This window comes from Salmo salar, chromosome ssa17, assembly GCF_905237065.1.
Source record: "Salmo salar chromosome ssa17, Ssal_v3.1, whole genome shotgun sequence".
Classification (NCBI taxonomy): Eukaryota; Metazoa; Chordata; class Actinopteri; order Salmoniformes; family Salmonidae; genus Salmo; species Salmo salar.
In genome coordinates this window covers 87,419,027-87,425,535 of record NC_059458.1, presented here as the reverse complement: position 1 = coordinate 87,425,535, position 6,509 = coordinate 87,419,027, and the positions used below count along the sequence as shown (strand labels likewise).

Here is a 6,509-nt window from a genome sequence, read left to right as displayed (position 1 = left end):
AGGCCACATTATTATTCACACTGGCACCAACAACCTGCGAGAGGAGAAGGAGAGAGTAGGCAGCCTGGTCAACAGAGTAGCAGAGAGGGCCTCTGAGTGGTTCCCCAACTCCCACATCACCATCTCCACTCTGCTGCCCCGCAAAGACTTTCATCCCCGTACCATTCAGAAAGTCAACGCTGACATCACCAGAGGGTGTGGCCTACTCCCGAACGTGCACATTGCTCACCACCCAACAGTCACCCGAGAGCACCTGCATGACCACTCCCACCTGAGGAAGCAGACAGTTGGGATATTTACCAAGTCTCTAAAGGACGTGGTACTTGGTAGACAAACACCCCATGACGCACTGGACAGAGGATCACCCAGAGACCCCCAACCAGACCCAGCGCACCCCACAGTCCCCACCCACCACCAGAGTATCATCACCTCCATCAGCTTAGCCAGACTGGACCGGGCCCAGCCTATTACCCTGCAGCAGACCACCACCTCTACCAGACCAGAGAGGAAGCCCCCCTGGCCCAGACCTGGCCCCTGTCCACTCCACAAGGACCAACGCAGCTACACGGAAGTCCTCAGAGGACAGGAGAACTCTGTAGGATTGAGTGAGATTAAACAGCTCCTCCAATACATCTGCACTAAACTGCACTATGCGCACAAACACACAGCTATTGTACTAAAAGTTTACTTACTATGGCCCATTTATTGCTTTACCTCCTTACTCCATTTGCACACACTGTATATAGATTTTTCTATTTTGTTATTGACAGTACTTTTGTTTATCCCATGTGTAACTGTGTTGTTGTTTTTGTCACACTGCTTTGCTTTAACTTGGCCAGGTTACAGTTGTAAATGAGAACTTGTTCTCAACTGGCCTACCTGGTTAAATAAAGGTGAAAAAAACAAACCCCCCCAAAAAACAGCATTCCACCTGCCACAATCAACAGCCTGATCAACTCTAGGTGAAGGAGATGTGTGAGGCAAATGATGGTTACACCAGATACGGACTAGTTGTCTGATCCACACCCATACCTTTTTTAAAGTTATCTTTGACCAACAGATGCATATCTGTATTTGCAGTCATGTTGAATCCATAGATAAGGGCCTGATGAATGAATTTACATTGACTGGTTTCCTTATAAGAACTGTAACTCAGTAAAATCTTTTAAATTGTTGCATGTTGAGTTGATATTTTTTGTTCAATGTAGTATTAATGAAACTATTTGTTTTCATATTATAATTTTGTGTACGTATTTGGTTTTTATGTATTTTCAATTTTAACTTGTCATCTTCAATCATTTTAAATGGATTTTATACATCTGTGGTTGTATTGTGTTTTTACATTGTCAAATCTAATCCTCTAGCGGGTCACGGAACACACCTTCCACGTTGTTCATTATTTTCCATTGAACCCATAGCCCCTGGTTGATTATCCCTCACATAACATTGATTAGATGGTATGACTTGAATTGAAGGATTTTCCCTTTTGCCTTGACATTGGCAGGATGTTTTTACACAATGAAGGGAATCCTCCATATTACCTTTTAAAAGGGTATTTTTCTTTGTTTTCTTACAGTTTACAGTATATGTATTGTGGTTAGGGGTTGTTTCTGGACAGGAATGCCAGGTCCACTTTGACATTATGCTGAAGTTTTTCTTAATGGAAATTCAGTCCACCACTGTGTCTTGTCTGATGTACAAATCTATAGATGGAATCCATTTAACATTCCCTATTTCTCCACTAAACCACTGGTTTGTTACTCATACACCGCATATCGTTGTAACAGGGGAGATGCTGTTTTTAGTTAGGCTATAGAAAATATAACAAGTAGTGAAATAACACAAACATTCTGAAAGCGGTTAAATATTTATTTCAAGAAAAATACACATAATCGTATTTTTAAAAAAAACATTTGAGATTTTTCCCAATAATCAACATACACAATAGTTAGTCTACAGAATACAGGATGAATAAGGTAATAAAAAATATATATTTTCCTATAAGTGAAGAATATTATTATCCCTAAACTACAACAGTGACTGATATATATAGTACATTAAAAATAGTAGTTTTATGTTAGTGAATATATTTCATGAAAATAAAGGAAAGCCGCACACTCTAGGAGCTCAGATGCAAAAATGTAATATCCAACGTTTGGACAGCCAAGCTGTCTTCATCAGGGTATAAACAAAGTGTATGTTTTATGTATTTATGTCAGTGTATATATTTCACCAACAGAAAATGAATGGCGCCAGACATCTGTATACCCAATGTGACATTTTATGCCTTTCCCTAACAAACCTCAGTGAAGCAATACCTGAAATGAACCTAACATTAACCATCATCAATAAAGTTTTTTTTTGGCCGGTTGAATATCCAATTCCTAGTCCTATACATTGGCACGAATTTCAGCATAGTTTTTAATGACAGAAGAGAAGCGAATGACTTTGACCTCATTGGTTTTGGTCTTCTTGTCATCCCACTGGTACTCTGGAGACAACAGCTTGCTGGGCTTGTTGTAAAGCAGGTACCTGTTGAGGTGACTCTCCTCCTGCCAGGCAGCCTCGATGGAATTCCTCGCGTCCTCTTCAAGCTGGTTCCGAAAAACCTTTGTTAGTGTGTACACATCCTCCACGGACCCTCCGAACACAGCCCCGGCGTAGTAGTAGTCTCCCTCATCCATGGGGATGTAGGCTGTCGAGGCTGGGCGCCGTTCATATGTGAAGAGGTCACGGGTCGCCTGGTAAAACCATGGGTGAATCACAGCAACCAGCCTGCCCAGAGACTCGGCCCCCAGCGAGCGTGGAACTTGCTGTCCACGTCCAGACAGAAGATGTAGTCGGCCTCCCTGCTGATCTGATGTTCGATGGCTGTCTGAATGATCTCCATCCTCCGGGCTGATATCTCCTGCCAGCGGTAAAGGGTACTTAATAGAGAGTTGGGCCACCACCAGCCACCTTGGGCCACCACCAGCAACCTTGGGCCACCACGAGCCACCTTGGGCCACCACGAGCCACCTTTGGCCACCACCAGCCACATTGGGCCACCACCAGCCACCTTGGTCCACCACCAGCCACCAGAACAGCTCTAATGCACCTTGGCAAAGATTCTACAAGTGTCTGAAACTCTATCGGAGGGATAATTTGGTGTTTTGTTGATGGTGGTGGAAACACTATCTCAGGCTCATTTGGATTGAGATCTGGTGACTGGCATATGGTTTACATCGTTTTCATGCTCATCAAACCATTAGGTGACCACTTGTGCCCTGTAAATGGGGGCATTGTTGATCTGGGGGCATAGCCACGGTAGCAAAAAGAATGACTGAAATAATGGTCAGCCCAGCCTTTTTATACATGACCGTTAGCATAATGGGATGTTCATTGCTTAATTAACTCAGAAACCACACCTGTGTGGAAGCACCTACATTCAATATACTTTGTATCCCTCATTTACTAGTGTAGAAGGCTTAACAATCCTTCTTTAACCTGTCTCCTCTCCTTCATCTACACTGATTGAAGTGGATTTAACAAGTGACATCAATAAGGGATCATAGCTTTCACCTGGATTCACCTGGTCAATCTGTTATGGAGAAAGCACGTGTTCATAATGTTTGTACACTCGGTGTTGTTTCAGTGTTGTAAAAATATTGATCGTTTAATTTCCCTTTTGAATATTTGGGAAAAGTTGTAGGCTACTCACTTTCCAACGGCAAACACTGTTGTTGCTATGGTGAGGTTCATGGACTTGTAGATTATGTCGACGAGGTCAGGGTCAAAGGTTCCTTCCCAGACGATGGGTGCCAACCATGGGGTGACTGCCACCACATCAGTACGACTAAAGAAACAGAACAAGATCAAGCCTGACTGTGTGGTACTGATTATGATCTCAATGTTTACAGATATACAGATCAAGCCTGACTGTGTTGTACTGATTATGATGTCAATGTTTACAGATATACAGATCAAGCCTGACTGTGTTGTTCTGATTATGATCTCAATGTTTACAGATATACAGATCAAACCTGACTGTGTTGTACTGATTATGATCTCAATGTTTACAGATATACAGATCAAGCCTGACTGTGTTGTACTGATTATGATGTCAATGTTTATAGATATACAGATCAAGCCTGACTTTGTGGTACTGATTATGATCTCAATGTTTACAGATATACAGATCAAGCTGGAATGTGTGGTACTGATTATGATCTCAATGTTTACAGATATACAGATCAAACCTGACTGTGTGGTACTGATTATGATCTCAATGTTTACAGATATTCAGATCAAGCCTGACTGTGTGGTACTGATTATGATCTCAATGTTTACAGATATACAGATCAAGCTGGAATGTGTTGTACTGATTATGATCTCAATGTTTACAGATATACAGATAAAGCCTGACTGTGATGTACTGATTATGATCTCAATGTTTACAGATATTCAGATCAAGCCTGACTGTGTGGTACTGATTATGATCTCAATGTTTACAGATATACAGATCAAGCCTGACTGTGATATACTGATTATGATCTCAATGTTTACAGATATTCAGATCAAGCCTGACTGTGTGGTACTGATTATGATCTCAATGTTTACAGATATTCAGATCAAGCCTGACTGTGTGGTACTGATTATGATCTCAATGTTTACAGATATACAGATCAAGCTGGAATGTGTGTTACTGATTATGATCTCAATGTTTACAGATATACAGATCAAGCTGGAATGTGTTGTACTGATTATGATCTCAATGTTTACAGATATACAGATAAAGCCTGACTGTGATGTACTGATTATGATCTCAATGTTTACAGATATTCAGATCAAGCCTGACTGTGTGGTACTGATTATGATCTCAATGTTTACAGATATACAGATCAAGCCTGACTGTGATATACTGATTATGATCTCAATGTTTACAGATATTCAGATCAAGCCTGACTGTGTGGTACTGATTATGATCTCAATGTTTACAGATATTCAGATCAAGCCTGACTGTGTGGTACTGATTATGATCTCAATGTTTACAGATATACAGATCAAGCTGGAATGTGTGTTACTGATTATGATCTCAATGTTTACAGATATACAGATGAAGCTGGAATGTGTTGTACTGATTATGATCTCAATTGTTTTTCAAATAAAGGTCCTTGAAAAGATGTGTGGTATACTAGGCTACACGCTGATGTGGAAGTTAACAATGATAAGTAACTAACATAAGATAACAACACTACTCACCCCACCAAGACACTGGGCTGCTTGTACAATAGCCTTGGAGAACAAAACGTAATTCATTAGTTAATGAAGATATGCGCTGATGTTATTGCTCTCTCAAAAAAAGGTGCTAGTACCAAAAAGGGGTTTTAACTTCACTATAAGGGAAACCTTTTTTGGGCTGTGGAGAACCTTTTGATATCTGTTTTTTGGATAATAATTCATAAAAGAATGGAATAATAGGATAGTAGTTAATTTTTTTATTTTATTTTGTTTCACCTTTATTTAACCAGGTAGGCAAGTTGAGAACAAGTTCTCATTTACAATTGTGACCTGGCCAAGATAAAGCAAATGTCGTGTCTTTGGGGGTACCATTAAACGGAAGATATGTTTATCAATTAGCTCCCTGTAATTATTATCACGCGATTAAACTGATTAATCGTTTAATTGTAATTAACTAGGAGGTCGGGGCACCAAGGAGAATATTCAGATTACAAAGCTATAATTTTCCTAATATAACTTTCCTCTACTATAATATTATATTCTATTATAGTATAGGTCGATTATCTTCTAAGTTTAAATGGTGGATTTACCTCTAGTCCAGTCTCATTCCAAAACGTCGTAAATTGTTGTATCTGCACGAACCCAGTCTTTACTAAAATCATCCATACATCAATTGTCTTAAAATCATTTATTTACTACACTAAGTAATTAACAGAAAAACATACAAACACTAATTATCGTCAACAAAGGATTGGTATCGGAATGTGCCCTTGTGGGCTAAACAGGCTGGTCGGCCTGTTGAACAATGGGTCATAAATGGTCAGCTGAGAAGTTTACACAGAGTTCATTAACAATTGACAATTGAAGGCTCACTCATTCGGGAACAATTGCAATCAATATATATATTTATGCTCAGTGTGTCGTTCTGATTCTTGTTGGAGAGTAGTTCTGTTGGGGAGTTTTGTCCGCGTTCTCTCTCTCTCTCTCTCTCGGTTAGAATGGATCTTTCAGAGCGACATTCATTAATGTCGTCATCGAATGGTTGTTTCGTTGGTCTTCGCGTTCGATGATATAATTTACTTAGCTGCAGACTAATAATTAATATCAAAGACTTGTTCTTATTCTGTCGGTATCAATAGTCTAAAAGTTAACCACGTGGTATGGTTCACTTTCAGTAGAGTACTTGGATGGTCAAACCTCTGGCCATAGAGTGTAGGCCTGGTCTGGAGAAATGTAAATCAGGGAGTGTTTTATAGTGCCCATCGAACAGGCTGGTCAAATGACGCCTG

The 6,509-nt window shown here is 40.1% G+C and overlaps 1 pseudogene; it reads right to left on the bottom strand.

The window, feature by feature from the left end:
• Positions 1-1,855: 1,855 nt before the first annotated feature.
• Positions 1,856-3,834, bottom strand: LOC106592471 (globoside alpha-1,3-N-acetylgalactosaminyltransferase 1-like; annotated as a pseudogene).
• Between the last annotated feature and the right edge of the window lie 2,675 nt (positions 3,835-6,509).